This window comes from Andrena cerasifolii, chromosome 14 (genome assembly GCF_050908995.1).
Source record: "Andrena cerasifolii isolate SP2316 chromosome 14, iyAndCera1_principal, whole genome shotgun sequence".
Classification (NCBI taxonomy): domain Eukaryota; kingdom Metazoa; phylum Arthropoda; class Insecta; order Hymenoptera; family Andrenidae; genus Andrena; species Andrena cerasifolii.
The window spans coordinates 10,719,619-10,741,075 of NC_135131.1; the positions used below are offsets into that span (position 1 = coordinate 10,719,619).

Sequence of the window (21,457 nt, forward strand, 5' to 3'; positions counted from 1 at the left end):
ATGTATTAATTCTCCTTTTTTTAATATGTGACGTTTAGAGTAGTGGTACAGTTAAACAATAGCCAATCGTATTCTACAAGCTGTTTCCAAGAATGGCACTTCTATGAACGTCCAACATCCACCTAAGCTTCCAGCATTATTCTCCTAACCTTCTCGTTCTATGTCCAAAGAGACATAACAATCCCGAATTATTTTCTCCGCAGCTATCTACCCAATCCTTTTTTGAAAAAGCAACTCTACACGAACCCGTGGCCAGCCGCTCGCAGCTTGGCACACTCGCGTCACTGGCGATTAATTCCTCGTTTCTTTCGCCGTGCTCTATCGTTTTACGACGCTCGCTAATGGTCCCACGTGGGCCCAACGTTAACAGAACGTTCGAAAGGAGGTGAAGAACGGGCTCGTTAGAAAGGGCTTTTGTGGAGTGTGTCGTCTGTTGCGCCGAGCGGCGCCAGGCGCGCACCACGTGTCGTTGAACTGGACAACATTGTTTGACGAGTGAAACGGCCTGGCCCTCGGTTGCATCGAACTCTCCTGCTCCTTTCGCCTCTCTTGCGTAAACATTTTCGTCTTGTGCAGCCGCTGGCAGACGGGCTTTCGTCGAATTTCCTCTGGCGTTAAGGGAACGGATGTTATTCGAGGGAATAAAAGTCCCGCGGCACGTTGGTCCGACGAGCGGCTGCTGCGCCAGCCGCCATTAAACAAAGAACCGAGCGCGATCTTCCCATTAGAGCGAATCCAACGCGGCTTCTAACAATGCTAACTAAAATTTTCGCGTGTCCAATTAGGATTACCGTGGTTTTTAGAATTACTTTTAATCACGGCGAAAAAGAGGTACGCACTTTGCTCCTATGTTTTTCTCGGTGATGCTAGTTGAACGTGATTTTGGCCCACTATTTCTGGCGTAAAGCAGTTGGAGCAACCCCACTGTGCCGCCAAAAGTGGTAACACGCCAGACACTACCGACTTAGCTGGCTTCCGGCACACCGAAGTCACCTCGCTTTTGTCCCAGGTCAGGATGATACCACCAGACACTGTCGTCCAAATTACACGCCGGCGAAATAGACGCGGGCAGACGCTGGTCTTCGTCGTCGTTTTGGAATTCATTTCGGTGTCTATGAATTGTCTGGACCAGCGTCTCCCAATTGCTGCTCCGCGGAACCGTCGATGCGAAGTTACCGCGGGGCAGCGGGGGGGAAAAGTTTACTGGCGAAACGTGGGCAGTTAATTAAGATTTATTAAAGAAGGAAAAGGACAACGATTTTATGCATTTTTACCCTTGTAGTACAATCAGAAAATATATAATGTTATAATAGGATAGTTAAGGGAACTGTAAAAATGTTAATTTTCATTTTATAGTGTAATTTTTGTAGTATGGTCAAAGTATCCCCCATTGAAGGTTTCAACTTTCTTCTTCGAAGTACTGTGTTACTCATTACTTATCAGTAGGTATCGCTACTTTAGGAAATTAAGAATTTTTTGTCGCAAGATCGAGATCCAACGTAATATGGGTCGAAATGGACACCGCATCTGTTACCAACTGTACAGCTTTACATTTATTCCGCATCTCGTTGGAATTTTCCGGCGACCGAATAATGCAGCCCACTTCCAGACGATTGAAATACGCGCGCTCGCGAAATAGAAGCCGCGCACGCGGAATTGGAGCGGCCGCTATCGCGAGCAACCTTTTTCCTGTTTGCAAGGGAATTATTCGTAGCTCTAGTGAATACACAAGCTCCTCGTTCGAGAAACACGCTGAAAATATCCTCTATAAATAGCGCTTGTTTCGTTTCATGAATATTAAACTCGGTAGGAATTTAACGCGAGGAAATATTGGTATTGCGAGCAACGCTGAAAGGGGCTGAGAGTGGTGGTAGAAAGGAGTGGGGTCAGCGTCCGTTTGGGGCACGGCTAACGCCACTAGTTACCCAGCTTTACGTTCGCGCAGGCCCTGCAGTCTCGCCTGTGACCCCCGTAGCGGAGAGAGCCCCCACACGCCATATTCCACAAGCTCCCGCCCTTAATTTCACCAATCAGAGCGCTACATAACCGTAAGTCCCAATTGAAATTTCACTGTTTCAGTTTTATAATTTTATAATTATTTCTGTGACAACTCCTCTCCCCTAACTTCGTAATCCTTAATCTTAAGTCCCAATTGAAATTTCACTGTTTCAGTTTTATAATTTTATAATTAATTCTGCGACAACTCCCCTGCCCTAACTTCGTAATCCTTAATCTTAAGTCCCAATTGAAATTTCACTGTTTCAGTTTTATAATTTTATAATTAATTCTGCGACAACTCCTCTCCCCTAACTTCGTAATCCTTAATCTTAAGTCCCAATTGAAATTTCACTGTTTCAGTTTTATAATTTTATAATTAATTCTGTGACAACTCCTCTCCCCAAACTTCGTAATTCTTAATCTTAAGTCCCAATTGCAATTTTATAATTTAATAATTAATTTTGTGACAACTCCCCTCCCCCAACTTTGTCATCCCTGATCTTAGGAAGCTCCGAGGACATATTTTATTGATATAATTTTGTTAGCAATAATTATGGCGGCTCGAGCCAAGCGTCGATTTATTTCGACCGTTAATCGGGCCGCGTGGAGTCCGTATAATAATTCGTAGGTGGAACGCATTAGCGTAAGTTTCAAGAGCATCGAACGATACCGCGGCCCGTTCCGATAGGCAGCTGGCCATAGGTATCGGCTATTTTAGCTCGAACCGGCTTAGAAATAAATTACAAGCGAACGACGAATATATCCTGCTGCGAGGTGGCGATTCGGGTTTCGCGGCCTGGCGATCATGTTTACGGGCGAGAAGTCAAGCGTCTGGCGGCTGTAGCGTCCGAGCTGCGCGGATTTTACGGCTTCGACATCTTCTAACCGAATTTCTCCAAGGTCTCCGTAGACGTCGAGCTTATTTCGTGCCTAGTGTTCCTTCGTCGGCCGGTTTCAGTGATTGAACTCAGAACTATTTAGTTAAATACGTTTTGGTTTTTTTATCCCAATACGAGTTAAAAAGGGAACCAAGTAGTAAAAAGTGATCGAGGTATTTCGAAAACAACTTGTTTAGTATGCACTGCACTAAATCGCCAGAATAACATTGCATAATATCGTTCTTCTCCTATTTCCTGGAACTACTGCAGTTAGTAGTGCAAGGAAAGTTTAAACTGTGAACGGTAACAGGAATAAGATTTCTATACAAAGAATTTTATTTAATTTTATATCGAATAGACCAGTGGTATCAACAGAATACTTAAATTGTAGTTTTAAACATTCTTTTGACCACCACTTTATGCCACATAAATAATAATAATAGTAATACTACTAATACTACTACTACTAATAATAATAATATGAGTATATTCTCCAAAAACAAGATATATAATTTGCGATATTGCGAAATTTGCTGCTCTTAAATCTAACCCTGAGACTCTGATGACAAAATACAATAGTAATATAAAAATCAAGTAAAATGAAATATAAAACTCCCCCTAAAAAAGCCTGCAGATCAAAATTTCAAAAAAATATTCTGACGTTCAAATTTTAAAAAATTCTTCCATCTACGAAGGAAACTATTGTTCACTTTATTAAGCCGCGTTCCCACGTCTGCGACGCGTGCTACTTTCGAGAACGTATTTTTTTCACGCGCATCACGCTTTATGGAAGTGGCGACCCGGCTTTAGGTTCAAGTGTTTAGTTCGCAACGAGTGGACGTCGTCGAGGCAGCTCGATGCTTTTTACGACGTGGTCTTTTATTTAATAAGCCCTGCAACAAGAGCAGTAGGCCACAGTGTTCTTAATGTCCGGCGAGCGAAATGTTTTGCAACATTCCGATGTATCTAATCGTCCCAAGGATACGCGCGCAGAACTTTGCGGGCGCGAGTGCGGCGAGATCTTTCGACCGCGACGAAACGAATTGATCGACCGCGACTGGTGAGCGATCGATCGTCGTTAATGAATGTTATAATTTACAATGGCGAGGGGGGCCCTGATTTATCGCCGTAACCGGTCGGCGTGTCCCTTCGCCGCTGGTAATCGCGAATTAATCTTCTATAACGCCGTGATTATGACTGATAATCCTAGCTATCCGACTGCGTTCGCCATTTTTCGGGCAGTCCATGCGTTTAGGATAAATGTAATAGGGATACGGGGAGAAACTGAAATTATGCTGGATTTTATGTTCATATAGACGCAAACTGAAATTACCGCGGAATGAACTTTCACTTGTTAGTTTAACTATAGAAATGGAGATAAGTATGGTAATTAGCCAATTAATGTCATCAGTAGATAGAGCTCAGTGTTTGAAATTTACTCAGATCACTTTGCAGTCATTCATTCATCTTTGAAATTATTTTATAATTAGTATTAATTGGTATTTAGAATCAACTAGTATTTAGTATTAAATATTAATTAGTATTTAGTATTAATTACTTTTTCGTATTAAATAGTATTTAGTATTAATTACTTTTTCCTATTAAATAGTATTTAGTATTAATTACTTTTTCGTATTAAATAGTAATTAGTATTAATTAGTATTTAGTATTAAATAGTATTTAGTATTAATTAGTATTTAATAATTAGTATTAATTTCTATTTAGTAATTATTTTACTGAATTAAAAGAGTCGATCGATGGGATTCCGAAACTTTAACACTTCCCTGGAATTTACATTGAAAAGAAACTAAATTCGGAGTTCACTTTCGCCACTGAAACTATTAAGTAGAATTCCAATTCTACACATCTTGCATTTCGAAATTACCTCCATCCACTTACTTAATTACTCACTTGAATGCGGGAGTTTAGACGCACAATGGTAATTGTTAAATGCGCATTAAATGCGTGGATAGTGACAAACTGTCTTCTAATGGCCAGAGCATCATCTAATTAGGGGATACGCGTTGAACGCTCGTTAAGAAGCAGATTTCATTTTCTCTCTGTCCACCCTCCGCCTGACAGTGACGAATGATCCCTGTGACGACGATGCTCCACTTAATGGTATCTCGCGCAGATGAACTCGTGTCGTCTCTTTACCTTCAAGCTGGACTGCCTCCAGTCGGACACGATAAACTTCGGAATAATTGTTTTGACATACTTAGCCGGAGAAGTGACATACCGTGCCGTGATACCGCGCAGATAATGAAAGGGGATCGGCGGCGATTTCCGCGCATCTTGTATCGATAAATCACGCACATACGACCCTATTTACTATTTAATTCTAAATCAAGCATCATGGGTATGTGGCATTTTCTATTTCCTCTCGACATGAATTGATTAATGAAAATTTCATTCAACACGTTCGACACCAAGTGTCACGTATAATGACGTGTATATTCTTCGAACGTGTCAAGTATCAGGGAATGGACTATGATAATTCCTGATTAATGTACTGTACTTGAATTAGTAACATTTTCCACGCAGTAATTGCTTAGATATCTCTTTTCACTGAATAGGTGTTGGCATAGGATCTACGATATTATTTTTCTTCGGTAAATGTTAGCGGTGGTTTGAGTGTGCATCTGTGTTTAAGAAATGAGAGAACAGAGTTCGATACGTGGTTAATATCTTCTCTCTTAATAGACTCGAAATGGGGATGATAAAGTGCCATTTTATTGTCTTTAAAACAAAAGGTGCACTAATTAATTTCGATGAATTTATAATTGATTTTACAATAGAGTTCTTTCCATTTCTTTTGTTCGCACAGTTACACCCATAATAGTGATATTCAGAGAATTGCAGGGTTCTGTGAAATGCAATTTGAAAATTAAATTACCAAAGTGTGAACCACAGATACAATAGCAGAACCTAAAAAACAATATTTATAAAACCAGATATATTTAACTGCTTCGCCTCGTTATCACATGCGATGGCCACAGGAAAGTGTCACTGAAAATATTGCCACTGATAGAAAAAGTGGCGCCGAAAAGCTTGCGAAACTTTGCGGTGTCATCGGGTGTGCCATAACGGATAATATTATTTAGATTAACATTAACAAACCATTCTCAATCACATCGCATTCGAAGCGAAAACTACTTTCACAGCAAATACATACATAATTACTAATTTAAAAATTGAAGAACGTCTACTAAGACTCAACTTTCTTGGAACATTTTTTAATAACATATTTCTCAGACAATATCACCATCGACGAAACGAAATTAGCGATCCATTTGTTCGCTTAATCAGGTTCGATAAAACGGGGCAGTTATTTTTGCCTGTTCGATTGGCCACGGCGTTTGAGAAATTGGACCAAAATAAGATCTTAATAATCACTCAATTGAAGTTAATACAACCGCCTAAACGAGCGATTCGTCGGCACAAAGAAAACGATAGGCCTCCCTTCCACCGGTAGCTCGAGTTTACTACTCATACAAGCCTGCTCGTTCAATTAATCAGCGAGGGTCTTAATCAAATCCACGGCCACGTTTGTTTCAAAACACGTTGTTTTCCTCGCTCACTTTTTCCATTCGTCGAATCGAAAGCTGCCAGGTGAATGGAAAAAGTCAAAGTTTCGGCGAGGTTAAGGAGCTAGTTCCTCCAGTAGCCTTAGGGCCAGACACATTTACTTTGAGCGCGGTTCGGTAGCTTACGTAAAGGTGGGATCGACGCAATATAACTAATTTGGACACGCTGGGATATAAATTACAATCTTGCTTGGTTATTGCGATACGTGAAAACGATACACGAACGATTGCACAGGGTGTTCCATTTAAGGGGACTCGCGCGGGTATCTTTGAAGCTGGGTGATATCGAGAAGTGGGAAGGAGGAAAGCCGAAAGGCGTCGAGGGGGGTGTAATCTGGTGTCAATAGGCTTTTTGATAATGGGGGCTGAAAGGGGAGATATGAAGGGCAACTTTTTTTTTTTTAAATGGTATAATATATATACTTTTCAATGCATTAGTCGATGCAGTCGTTCATTCAGAAGAAAGGGTGTAGTAGAAAGTACTAGGGTGCTGCCTCGAGGAGCCATGTATACTTTGGGGGATATTTAATATCGCAATAGTGGAATTAAAATTCAAATATCTGCTAAAGTAGTGATTATTTGCTATAAGTAGCTTAATACTTTTTTATAGTAAATGAAGAACTGCAATTTCATTGAAAAACACGAAGCTGACAAAAGACCATACAACCCTCGAAACCATTTTCTGAAATATTTTTCGATTTTATAGATAGTTCCATCAATATGTAAACTTTAGATTGTCAAATATTTAATTTGGAAATTTTTAGATTGCACTGGAAGTGGAAAGGATCATGACAATTGCAGGGGAAAATATGAATGCAGAGAAGAATTGTGAGTTTTGAAAACTCTGAAATATCCAACGACAGTTATCGGTCGATCAGCTTCCTTATTGCATCGGCCGGTTCCTAATAACTGTCACGGTGCAGCGCATAAATTACACGGGAGCTCTGTCGATTGAGCATGCGACCTATTAATAGGATCTCTTTATGCGTTCCAACGGAGGAGGGAATGACATGCACGCACGTGCGACCGCGGTGAAATTACATGCGTGCTCCCTTGCCTCTTCGGATCAGCGCGTATTTCTGCTTGAACGTCGCGCCGCGGAATTTGTCTAGAAACATGTAACAGCTCTGGTTACGAGTTGCGCCACAGGCGAATCGCCACTGTCAGGGAGCACTCTTGGGGGTGCCTTGCAAGATGAATCAGATTTAACAGTCGTCAGTGCAGATGGGCCTTTGAACCTGCACCTTGCGCCTCCAGTTAAGTCAGAAGTCGAGGATTTCGGAGCAGGGATATTTTAGAATCTCGCAGCAGTGGAATTTTAAAATTTTTAAGTAAAGGAACTTTTACATCTCCGAGCAGTGAAATTATAATTTCATGCTCCAAGATTCTGGTGGAGGTGGGATTTTTAAATTTTGGAGAAGTAGAATCTTAAGATTTCGAAGAAGAGGAGTTTCAGAATTTCAGAATAGTGGAATTTTGGCATTTTGCAGGAGTGGAATTTTAAAATTACAAAGCAGCAAAACTGTAGAATTCGAAGCAGAGAAATTTAAAACATTCGAGGCGGTAGAATTTCAAAGTTACACCGCACGAATGTGTGCCCAGATTCCCAAGCAACTCAACTGTGAACAACGGCGTTCAAAAGTGGTCCGACTCGTACTCGATACTTACGTATAAAAGCATCAAACCGATAAAGGCAGCTAGACACATACCACCATCCAGTTGCATTGCATTCTATCAGGGTAAATTCGTTGGCCACAAAGGATTCGGTTCTTCATTCCAGAGGGATATAGATAGTACAGTGGTCGAATAAGAATTTCGATGGATGCAATCGATAACGATTGATAAATGATTCGCGCTGATGCGTGTATCGGTATGACGGGCGATACGCGTAATATATCATAGATCATAAATCGCGTGCACGAACCGTGTGTGGTCTACTAGTAGATTAGAATTCCTAGATTCGAGAATTCGTTTCGCTGAAAGAGAGCGTCGATCATTTACTTTTGAAAATAATTTACATTTTTATAGCTCCAATACAGAATCGATATAATGATATTTCAACTAAATATTTCACCGGAGAAAGATATTAGAAATCTCCCAAGTACTGGTTGAGGATTTTGAGGAATCCATCCTTGATAATCTAGCCATCATTGATGAAGACATGGAACCTTACCAACACTCTCCGCGGGTAGGATACGATCTTAGGAATGCACGAACAGAAAGTCAGTAGATAATATATCATATAGTTTTGTACGATAAAGTCCGTTTCGCTTCGCAGAGTCATTTTTCTGTTCATACGAAGCCTATCATTTAACATCTTGATCACTAGGTGTATCGCATTTGATCTGTGTAGGATTCAGTTCGGACATCTTATACCAGATATAATATACTTATAAAATGGTAAGCAAAACTTGTACAGAAAGTATCGATACCCAGAATGATTTAAAGTTTTATTCATTTGTATGATCAAACCACTTTGTTTGTCACCTAAATCTTTAATATTATTAAGCACCGCCATTTTTATCAGCCCACTACACAAACTCTACCCACTTTTTTCCATACATTTCAGTCAAAGTGCTTTTCAATTAAAGAGAGGAACGTTAACAACAAAGAACTATTCTATATATTCAATAATTCCTACTGCATTTAATAAATTAAATTATTAAATAAATTAAATTATTAATTTATTAAATATTTATTTATTATTCACGATTAATTTATTAAATGCAGTAGAAATTGTTTAATATATAGAACAGTTATTTGTTGTTAATTTCCCTCTCTTTAATTGAAAAGCACATTAAATTGAAATTTAATATTTAATCATTCAATGCACCATTCACAAGCAACACTTATGCAACACTATTCCCTAATTTGAATTACTAATACAATTTGCATTTCTCGTATCGTAAACATACAATATCCGCTATTGATTCAATTCTCAACGAGACCAACCAGTTTTCTCGGCTACATCCTCTTTACAAGTGTCTCCTTCGGATAGTTACGCAGAAAATAGTGAAAAAGTGATCTGAACAGCCGTGTCTACCTTCCCCGAGTATTTTAATTAATAGCGGCTCGTGGGAACCGCACACGCGATTAAAAGCTGTGACAGGGAACCGTCTGTGTCGCCGGCGATATTAACGACCGTATGAACAGAGCCGAAGCGTGCATACGCGTGTAGAACGCTCACGCAGAGGACATTCCAGTGGAAGCATCCATAGTCGTAGGTGAGATCCACACGCACGTGGACATGTAGCAGAAAGAAAGCGTAAAAGACCACGACGCGCGCGCACACACACACACGTGCAAGGTTGCTGCTGACCTTTTCCTTTCTTTTCCAATTCACGGAGGAGCGCGCGAGATTTCAAAATTGACGCGCTTCTTCGCGGTGAATTGCGCCGTGGTGCAATCGTTTCACCGATGTCACTGGCACGCCAATTATACTTGACCTCCGTCGACATCGTGTTTCCTCTGCCGCTGACAATTGCACCTAATGCGAAATTACCGCGGAACGTGTCACCCGCGCCGCTTTCGCAATCCACATTTGCATTATCAATGAACAGTGAAGACCTGTCCGCGAGGGAGATTCTGCTGGGGATCGCAATTTGTGTCTATTCTGAGGGATGTCACTTGAGAGTACGAAGGGAACGGTGGCTTCTTGGATATTGGAATAGGTGCTTTCAGGGAGCAAGTATTCTTTCAGATACATAGGTATGTGTTTTTATCGGATGAACGCGGTAGATGAATAATGGTAAACTTGAGTACTGTATGAATATTTCTTAGTTTAATTATGGTAACACAGGAATTTTAATTTTTATGCGAGTAGGTACTCTTCGATATTGTTCTCGATTCTGCAATTTGATAGCAATTCAGTTCCTTGGATTTGCAAGTATTATTTCAGATAAGTATGCATTTTCATCAGATGAGCGAGGTAATCTTTCTACTTTAAAAATGGAAACACAGGAATTTTAATTTTTATGCGAGTAGGTACTCTTCGATATTGTTCTCGATTCTGCAATTTGATAGCAATTCAGTTCTTTAGATTTGCAAGTATTATTTCAGATAAGTATGTATTTTCATCAGATGAGCGAGGTAATCTTTCTACTTTAAAAATGGAAACACAGGAATTTTAATTTTTATGCGAGTAGGTACTCTTCGATATTGTTCTCGATTCTGCAATTTGATAGCAATTCAATTCCTTGGATTTGCAAGTATTATTTCAGATAAGTATGTATTTTCATCAGATGAGCGAGGTAACATTTCTACTTTCAAAATGGAAACACAGGAATTTTAATTTTTCATGCGAGTAGGCTTCGATGTTATTTTCACTTCTGCAATTCTTCTGGAAAAATAGGAATTTCTTGGATTTTGGAATAGGTGCTTTCAAGGAGCAATTATTCTTCCAGATATGTATTTTTATCAGATTTATCAGAACACAGTGATCTTGAGTCTCACGAATATTTTCCTCTCCAATTATAGGAGCACGGGAATTTTAATCTCCCATGTGAATAGTCCTGAATATTTTTCTCTATCTTGCATCGCATCGCACCGTATTGCGTCGAAAATGCGTCAGGTGCTCCAATTATTCAGCAGGAGGCACCAATGTGGGACAGCAGTTTCAGATTTAAAACGCCACACTTTTCTAGCCGAAACATTCCACTCAGCAAGGAATTACGTCCTCCAACGCTATCGAATCCCCCAATCCGCGACTTCCAGCAAGCTAGCCGAACTTGACCCCGCCTCGCGTGGTTAATATTAATCAGCGATTCGATATGGGAAAACTGATTCTCGCGGACCCAGAAAGCGGCGTAAAACGATCCTCTCCACTTCCGTGGATCTTTCATCTTTTTCGCCGCGACGACACCCGATATCCACGTGGAGAACGTTTTACGCGCACCTCATACGCCAGCACCGCCTGTTTGCGCACCCGTGTACGAACACGAAGGTAACATGCACACGCGTGCCTGCAAACGAGCACTTGACTTATATTCCCATTCAAAGACGAGGCTCGTTCGCGCCATAATATTTGCCCATCGCAGGCTGCGTCTAACTGGAACGACGCGATCCAGTTTCAACCCTCTGCGCTCCAAAGTTCCTCGGCCACAGACGCCTACACGATGCTCCATTTATTCAAATGTCTATTCTATACAGTTTTCCAAAAAATTAGCAACTATCCATCGCCACTGCAATAGCTGCATGCATAAGTATGGCTCGCTGGTAAAACTGACCTAGTCCACTTTTTTCAGCAATGAGATTTTTAGTCTTCACTGAAAGATAATGCACTTGGCATTTGCTAAACGTCAGTGTCTCATTTTTTAGAAAGAGTAGACTTGGTCAGTTTTACCAACAAGGCAATGGTATTTTTAATAAAAATCTACGAGTGCAAAAGGTATTACATATTACTCTGGGAAACCACCCCAATTTTTATATGAAAGTGTTAAATGCAGAATTTCGGAATACCTAGGGAATAATATAGCACAGCAATTTCAGAGCCTAGTGCCTGCTTCATTTGATTTTGAGTTACTCGTGAAGTTTAGTTGAAATTAGTTTTGGAAAGGGTTAAGTAGTCGCGATTTGATTTGGAAAGAAGCGTTCTATATATCTGACATTGGTTCGTTTTTTTTCAACCCTGTTTTATTTTTTTATCCAGAGACACCTGTTGTTTCTTGTTCGCGAGCAAGTCGCCGTGACGATAAACGTCGACCATTGAATTTAATGGCGCCTTCTTTGGTGGACGAGTCCTCCTCGTTGCTCGAGACACTCTCTCCTTCGCTGTCATCTAATCCCAGTCATTATTCCTAGCTATCCGTAACATGTGGGACGTAAATCCGCCGCGAATCGCGTGACGCCTCTTAATGCAACCTAATGCACCACGCTCGCTTGCCCTCTAATATCTAAGGCCCTTGTTAGATGCGCATAGCTCGGGCGAGCTATTTTAACCCGAGGAAAGTGAAATCTGGAGAACTGTGGGCTAACAGAGTCATAGGACTCGAGGGAACCTCTCCGGGACCGTCGACTGCGATACCGCGAGTGGCTCATCAATTTCCGACCACCGAGTTTCGGTGGGAAGAGTCGAGGGATGTGGGGGGTTGCCTGGAATATGCTCTTTTCTCGCGGAATACTGGGATTATGTAGGAGTGTTGTAATTGAGTACGACGAGGGAACTGTTTGGGTATTGCAAGTTTGCTGTTCTGTGTTCGATTTTTTATTGAGAGTTTTAATTGGTAAGTTGTGGGACTCTTTATGTTCTGCAAGTGCGATGGTAAGTGGTTGGGGGCAGCGGGATTTCAGAATTTTTAAATTTTGGAACAGTAGAATTTTAGAATTGTGAAATTGTGGAGCACTAGCATTTTAGAATTTCGGGGCAGAAGAGTTGTAAAATTTTGAAGTTTCGGAGAGTTAGATTTTTAGGATTCGGGAGCAGTAGAATTTTTGAATCTCGGAATACTCAAATTTTCGGATTGCCGAGCGCTAGAATTTTAGAATTCCCAAACTTGCGAAGTTGTGCTAGGTAATTTACGTGTATGAATCTTTTTGGATCTCCCAAGCCCTGCGACATCCAAGTAAAGGATTCGAGGAAAGTAGCAATTTGGAAACATTAACATTCCACAATTGGAGAACAGTAGAATTCCAGATTCGTCGAGCAGTAGAATTTCAGAAGTGGCTATACTGTCGGGGCCCCCAAGTCCTGCAACCGTGATCCAATTATGCATACAGCAAATTATGCACCCCTTCGAGAGCAACCAAAGGCCCATGGAACGGTTCCAATAAGGTTCAACCCAACAATTACTTATTAATTCTAGCTCGCAGATAAGGAGACTCTGTGTCGTGTGCAGTCATTTCGCATGAGTCAATGTACACTATGACAATCAAGGTCCCTCGAACGGGTAACTCGCCGCGTCTAATTGCAAGACCATAGTCCAACACCAGCCACAAATGGAACTCGACCGACAGGACTGCCCAAGTGGACATGGATAATTGTCTCGTTGATTGCAAACTCGTGTTTAACCGTGGCGATGTAGCAACTTCCATCGAAACGATCATTGCTTTTCCTTTCTCATGGAACAGTGATCACCATGAATGCATTAGAATTTCATAGTTTGCCTTGGCCGCATCCCCATGCGGCTGCAACTAGACTAAAATACCAGGAACCCTTGCGAAACTAGTTGACTTCACAAACCTGGTATAATTTCATGATCACTCTTCATGAATCTTTTAAACGACGATGATCTTTAAAGAATAAGATGATAGATTCGAAGGGTTGAAATCCCTTGAATCATCCAGAAGGCAAGATGAAATTGACGCGTTGGATAATTGTGCAACTAGGAACACGTACCAGTTTTCTATTAGGGAAATACAGAGGGAATCATTTATCTTTGAGCAGAATTCTTTGGAAAGGCTCAAGATAAGAAAATAATCATTAAATTCATAATCTAATTTTGTTAGTATTGTTAAGGTATATATAAATAGAGGGTCAATTGGGATATTTAAGATAATTTCAATATCAAGAATTAAAAATACTTCGAATTAACATATTGCATAAATTGAAAAAGGTAGTTAATAAAAATTGAATGGAAAAAGGTAATCGTGATCTTGTAATAGAATTAAATCCTTTGTAGCAACTGATATTTCAAAAGTGTTGAATATAAAATTATCAGCATATTTCAAAGCATTTGCTGTAACATTAATTTCTCCATTACAGCCTCCACATTTCCAATGCACGTTTCATTTACTATTTGCCCCTGAATGTAACGAGAAGCGCCATAAATTTCGTTACACTAGATTGGGTGTAGATTTCAACGAGATATTTATTAGTCACCTTTGTCCCAAACAAAATTGCTTTTACCTTAAATTTCAAGGCCCTTTTAAAATACCTTCGAGCGGTTGCTTCGAGGAAACGGATCGAGTAGAAGCGTACCGGGGCTTCGTTTCTAAAAATGCGTTGCTTGAATGTGTATCTCAAGCAGATCGGCCGGTTTGCTTGGAGGTCGTCGCCGTGCAGTCTGCCCGTGCAAATACGCCATCGTTTCGGTATCTCGAACGATTTTCTGATCACTTCTGTCTCAAATCCCTTCCATATCCACGCGTTTCAGTATCATTCCATGGAGAACTAATAATTCCGACCAATACACGAAACGAAATCACTGTGCAAATTGGGCCAGATGGATGTACAAACTTAATTATTTATACTTTCAATATTATTTACGGACTTTATAACACTACTGGATACAATAATTACACTGTACTAAATATACAGGGTGATTCATGTAAGTGTGCCACCTAAATCACTTGCAAACTTTTTGTTATTTGAAAAAATGGTTCAAACAAAAGTTGCATCGTATCGAGGGGGGCGCACGGTGTAATAACTACTGCAGAGCACGTGTTGCAAGCAATATATAGTGTAGGGTCGAAGGAAACATTTCTGTGACCAAAAATGTGAATATATTAGGGATAGTAAAAGTGGTTTAATGAAAGCGAAGGTAGGAACGATTTATCTCTTCGTGGCTAATTTAATTACTCGTTAAGCAATTGCTATCAATCGAAAGCATCGTGTAAATCTTCCTGGTACGTTCAACGATCGCGTGGAGACTGTTCTCGGCGCACAGAATCGTTCAGTGAAAGAGGAAACGGAAATGTAATTTATTAACGCGCATAGTTCCTTCCATTTTCCTTTAACCACGTCGTAAATGTATAGCTACGTGAAGCGTGACGTAGACTTTTTTCCAATGAATCGAACGCTACGTCCTGCTCTCAGTACAATCCTTCTTCCTCTAAACAATACGCACGAAGGTACAAATTAAACAAAATTGAAAAAAATAATTCACGACAAAATATGACCACAAATGTCAACTTTAAGTCATAAATTAATTTAATCAAACTGCGAAACCGTTCGTTTGCGACATATGGTCCCTTTCAAACGTTTTCTCCTTGCAACGAGAAAAATATGCCGATGTAAAAAAAAAAATTAACATTAATATTCGATGTTATAAAATAAACAATTTTGCAGGAATTCTTTTTACAAATGTCCACCGATCTAGAGGTATAGATTCACCCCTGAAGGGAATTACCACCACGCTTTTAACACCCTGTACAGTAGTGATCAAAAGAAAGTTTAAGCTGTGAGTAAAAACAGAAATAAAACATTGTTGCATTAGAAAGAATTGTATCTTAATACTCTTAATACTTAATAAATTTATAAATTCATCTTATAAATTTAAAGTGTTAAAATATGAGCCTTAAATTTTCTTCTGGTCGCCACTGAATCGAAGGCAGCCCTTTTCTGCATTTTGTAGTTAGATGGAAAAGTATACACCTACGAAGGAAAACGCAAACGCGTCGAGAAAGAAATCGGAAGACGAGATTCCGTGGTCGTACGAGGTGGTGTTTTGTTAAACACGTGATATCTGTATCTGCCAAGCATCGCAGAAATACGAAGCTCCACGACGTACGCACTTTTCGCGCGATTTCCCCTCTCGCCGACATCCGAGAAACGCGAATCAAGCATTTACACTGTGTTCTGGGCTCGTTCGTCCCATTCATTTTGCAATAGACATGTGGAAAAATGGAGGATGTAGGTTAAGTAGGCTGCGAATTTTGGAGGGCGGCAACCTACATGCCTGTTTGCTTAATATGCGAATAAAATATTAAACACAATTTAATAGAGAGGGTGGAAAAGGATCACCTTCTTATTTTTGCGATTTTGACCGGATGGTCTTTAAACACAGAAGCTTCAGAAATTTTTTAAAAACAATTCACTTGTTTTTCATGTAGTAAATTAGAAATAACTCATGCGAGTTGTCAGATTGAATTACTTTTACAATTGTCTGAAATCTTTTAAATTAAAATATTTCATGACATTTGCCAAATATCCAACTCCGCCTCTGAAGACGCATTCGTCATCTAAATTGGTCATTTTATGCTTGCTGCTACTCATAATAATATTTATTTCCAATTTTCAGTAACCGACACTTAATTCTAAATATGTCAACCGAAAGATATCTCTCCTCGAAAAAATTTGTTTCGACGTTCGATGTATCGTAATTCTCAGCCACTTGAAATTTACATGCAAATTTTGCTCGTATTTTACTCAAAAGCAATCTAAAAGAAAACCATCGAACAGATTATATCCAAAGCCACCGCGAACGTGTTTTGCAGAGTTTAATCGAATTTTTCGGAACGAAACGGCTAAACCGCAAATTGTGCGACGTGATGTCACTTCAAACACTTTGCGGCAGAGGCGTCATTGCGCAAATACTTATTCATTCAGATTTATCGGATTTATACTTCTCCCGAAGTCATGGAAATTAGGGATTCCTTATAAAAGGATAATCGAATTCCCCTTTATTCCAAGAAGCAGATGAAAGGCTGACAGGAGGATGAGAACGGATTCCAGAACGAAGGAAAGGGGAATTAACATACTTGATCTTGTGTACTTACAAAAAAAAAAGGAGGAAAATAAAAATGTGTCGTGTCGCTTATGGGATAATCTAATAATAGAACCGGCGCGAGAGAAAATATTCCGAAAGTTCTGAAAGATTTTCTACCATTATCGGGCTATTTCGGAATCACAGCTGTGCTCGATATGCAAATGAGATAGAGCGTAAGGAAATTTAAACGGAACACCGATTACGAAACACTTAAACGAGCCGCTTCGCTGCATAATAGCGAAATCCAGGCCTCGTAGTTATCTTCTCGCTGAAACGGCCGACCGAAACAGGTATCGCTTCTTTTGTATCCGATTAGCGCAATTAATTCCAATCTCGATTCGCTGTGTTAACCTCCAGCTGCGCGTTTAGTGGCTCTCTAATCGAGAGGCAGGTTGAATTTCTAAAAAGAATCATTTAAACCTAACAAGATAGCGAAGGAGAATATTCTGAATTAAAATTCTTCGCTTCGAATCGGAATAATTGTGGCGATATGAAAGTGTAAGCAGAAATACGAGTAGCGTGGGAACTCTGGTTATTCGTGGTGACATTTGTTTAGTATTTAAATGACTCCACATGACATTCAAAATTGGAAATTCTATTTTTTCTATTTTTAAAGTATACTGGTCCTATTTTCATAGATGCTGGAATATTTTTGCGCTACAGAATTGTGCCATTTTTTTGAGGACGCGTGGTCTGTTCGTGACAGGCAGTTTCTACTTAGTAAAGCAGACTGCATATTGAAATAGAATCATTCAAGCTGGTAAAATTAAACATTGTTTTTAATTCTGAGAAAAATCTTTCCTAACTTTCTTTTATGTAAATAGCTTAAACCTTTTTCGAATCACCCTTGCATTCAACAAAATTAATACTTCCTCCGTAAAAGCTATTGTAACTCGCCTGCTGTCTTCTCATCCTCATCGTTTTGCATTCGCATTAATCTCGCTATTTTTCATTGTAAATCCGTCGATTTAGCGTCTATATCACGTTACTACTTCCTCACTCAACGAAGCCACTCGAACACATTGAATATGCACGCGTGCCTAGATATACAGGGTGAAAGAAATATAATGGTCACAGATTTCAACAGCGATTCTTTGCACCCAGCTAGCTTCCCATTACAATTTTATTCACTTAACCAATGCTCTCCAAAAGTAAACATCAAACAGGCCCCTGAGCGAGCTCTACTCCTCGCACCGGGAGGCCAAGTGGGGGGAACGCTCCGCCCCCCAGAACAACTCTGTGCGTTCTAATTGGATAAAACTTCAACACTCTTTTGCGAGAGAACAGTTAATTTGCGACACATGGTTTGTTCGCAACTTTTTATCCCCTTATCGAGTAGAATGCATAGAGTTAAAAAAAGCAGAAAATTATTTTCTTCATTCTAGAGTTCGCTTCAATTAAATTATACAGCAGCTGCATCTTCAATAAATGCCTATCGAATGGGATACACAGATTCGCCCGTGGAAAGCGCGACCATTTCTTCTTTTACACCCTGTAGGTGTAGCGTGGAGCGTATGCACGATGTTACAAGCCTTCGTGCAGACGTGGTTACACGTGCCGATGTGCACGGATCGGCGGATTATACACGCCGCATAACGAATACACGAAAGCCCGCACGAAACTACCGAGGTAATTCTATAGAAGACGGTTTTCCATCCCTCGCCCCCTCGGCTCGCGATTTCGCCTCGCAGCACTCGCGGGGAACATCCGTGAGCTCTCTCGGAGCCATTTTTCGTAGACCAACACTCGTGGCGGTAGCCTAGAACCCGCGGAAGTGTAATTCTCGAGAATGAACCCAACGGGGTTGGGTAATCGAAGACTGCGAAAGGTGGAGGATTCTTTCTTCAGAAAGTTGGAAGATTTATAAGTATTCTACATTATATGAACGAATAGGATGCACACATTCCACATAGATGGAACTTTTTCCTATACATGTTGCCGCCGCTCGACCTTCGTTTCCGAGATATTTGCGAAAAACTGCTACTACTATAATGTATTCTTCCGTATACCTATCTACAGTACGCGTCCGTGGCAGCGTGTGCGTCGGCATGGGACAAAAGAAATGTTGAAGCTGACCTTCGTTTCCGAAATATTTGCGAAAAATTTATTTTGATTTATTTCGACGCAACGCATTCCACTTTCCAACTTGTCCCGGGTATTAATATTGGTTGGGGCTAGATTAGTGCGGGGGGCGCGTAAAGCATGGTAGCCAAGCGATGTTAGTTGGGGTGTTGACGGGAGTCCCCGCACACCCAACGGGTGCTATCGAAGGCACCCTCTTCCAATTAAAAAAATTATGTTTTAGAACCAGAGTCATCCTAATATCCAACGGCACCGCCAAACAGAACCAGGGTTCTAAATAAATATAGCTGCATTTTTACAGATAAAATTAAAAAAAATCTATAAAAGCCAAAAAGTATCAGGCTCGCATAACCAAAATAAGTGGCACGCTATCTATCTCTATCCTTCTCGCGCACACTCCCCCTCGCCCTCTCTCGCTTTCCACACCCAGAGTTATTTGAGCTTCGAATAATTTTCAAATACAAATGAATAAGACGACAAAATTATTTGAAGGTTAAAATTAATTCCCGTCGAACAAAAAAATGATTTGTGGCCGTCGGATGAATTGACGTCGAACAAAAAAAATTATTTAGTGACGTTTCAAATAAAATTTACTCAAAGTTATTTTTTATTTGACGAGCCTCGAATAAAATTGTTGCGTTTTATTCAAAATCAATTTTTTATTTGAAATAATTTTTTCCCCATCTCTGCTGTTGTGTGGTAACGTTGAATGTGTGGAAAATGTGTGGTATCTGGGATATGCGAGACGTATGTATAGGAGGATGGAATAAATGAGAGATGTAGGGCATGATGGATAGATGTAACGTGTGTACGATCTAGAATGTGTTTCGCAGCATACATGCAACACGCGGGACCTGCATAATACATAAAGAATAAGACGCATGTATGTGATCTATCACCTCGCACTTTATTCATCAAAGCAAACCACTTCAACGATATAGGCATCTCAACTACAATTGCTTTTCGCTAACCAAACACCTGTTCAATGAGGAATAGAGGAAGATTAATAAAACACACTAATTACAATCGCACCGCACTACATCATCCACTAGTTCAAATCACACGCCCATCTGACTCCGCGTTACGTAACTGCAACCTGTCCCCCCTTTAAATTCCGCTTCATTTAAGGCCGCGTCGCCGAGAGTGTCCGCCAGGAATTATATTCCCCCGTTGGAAAAATGAATTCAGGTGCGAAAAGGCGCGGCGAATATGCAAATGTTGACCGTCGACGAGCGAACGCTTCGCATGGAGACCGTGCCGGAAAGACACGCGGGAGTCTCGCTATCAGCAGTCATTAAACTCTTATCTGACGAATTGAAAGTGAAACATAAAAGATCAGGAACGCGTGTCCCGGGTAAAAACTTTTATGCCTCCACTGCAGCTTGTGACCGGGTCGGGATCATTTCACTTCCCTGTGTGCGCACGCTCTTCTTTCTCCTTTCTTTGCACAACGAGGCACGAAGAGGCTGCCTCTCGAACGTAACTCCGTGATCGCAGAGTCCTCATGATATAATCGTCATCAGGCAACGAAGGTAGGAACTGTCGTACATCGTAAATATTCAAACATACATGCGCTCTTATCGCCGCGACTTATCAGCGCGATTGTAAGTTCGTCTATTCCGTGACGTCGAGTTACGACACACGATCCATAGTGTCGAATTTACCTGTCGTTCGACGATTCCACGCTACGCTTCGAAGGAGGTGTTTCTCGTAGAACTGTGAAGCTGGGAAATGGGTTTTTGAATTCGGAGGCTTGCGGGTTGATCGGAAAAGAAAAGTTAATTGGGTTGGAGAGTAGAGATGCTTTCTATGGAAAGCTGTGAAAATACTGTGTCGAGCCAGTGGGTCATATTTTGCATTTGGGGAGAGGGATTTTAATGCAACTGAGGTATGATGTAGTTTATGTGAAATTAGGGGGGTATAAGTTATTTAAACATAAGAATTTAAATCTCGTAAAACTCATAAAAATCCTACGTATTAACCACAAGTGTCACGTAACAAAAAGAAAAGCCACGAAAGTGTCTCGTATGGAAGAGATCCAAACATTAAACTACTTAATCAACCTATCTTATTACACTTTCACACATTTCTCTATTTCATGTTTCAGTAGTCTTCCTATTCCTCAGCAAAGAATTACCTCAACTGCATCACCGTGGAACTGCCAACATTAACCCACAAGCTAACTTCAGATACCAGTACGAGCCTTCTTACCCAATAAAAGGAAGATAAAATAGATAAAGAAGAAATTCTTGATAAAGAAGAAAGTTGAATAACCCGAAGACTATCTCCCTACGATGCGACATTGCCAATACGAAGATACATGGGGAAAAGCAGCAACCCCAAACACACATAAAATTCCTACCAACCCACCACAAACATCTAAAAAAATGTATCCTAAATTCTGTACAGAAGCAAATTTCATTCAATAAAATTACAGGCTCAAACTAATCGTCTGAATAATTCTCTTCAACCCTCATTCCTTTCCAAA

General features: G+C 40.4%; 1 protein-coding gene and 1 long non-coding RNA gene across 4 annotated transcripts in view; one reads left to right on the top strand and one right to left on the bottom strand.

Annotated features, from left to right (window-relative positions):
• LOC143376524 (A disintegrin and metalloproteinase with thrombospondin motifs 15) overlaps nucleotides 1–21,457 on the bottom strand; it is a 133,889-nt gene that overhangs the window by 100,249 nt on the left and 12,183 nt on the right. The gene's annotated exons all lie outside the window — the stretch shown is intronic.
• On the top strand, nucleotides 1,481–21,417 carry LOC143376526 (uncharacterized). The gene is made up of 2 exons (XR_013087110.1): nucleotides 1,481–2,048; nucleotides 21,077–21,417. It is a non-coding gene; the product is annotated as an uncharacterized LOC143376526 (long non-coding RNA).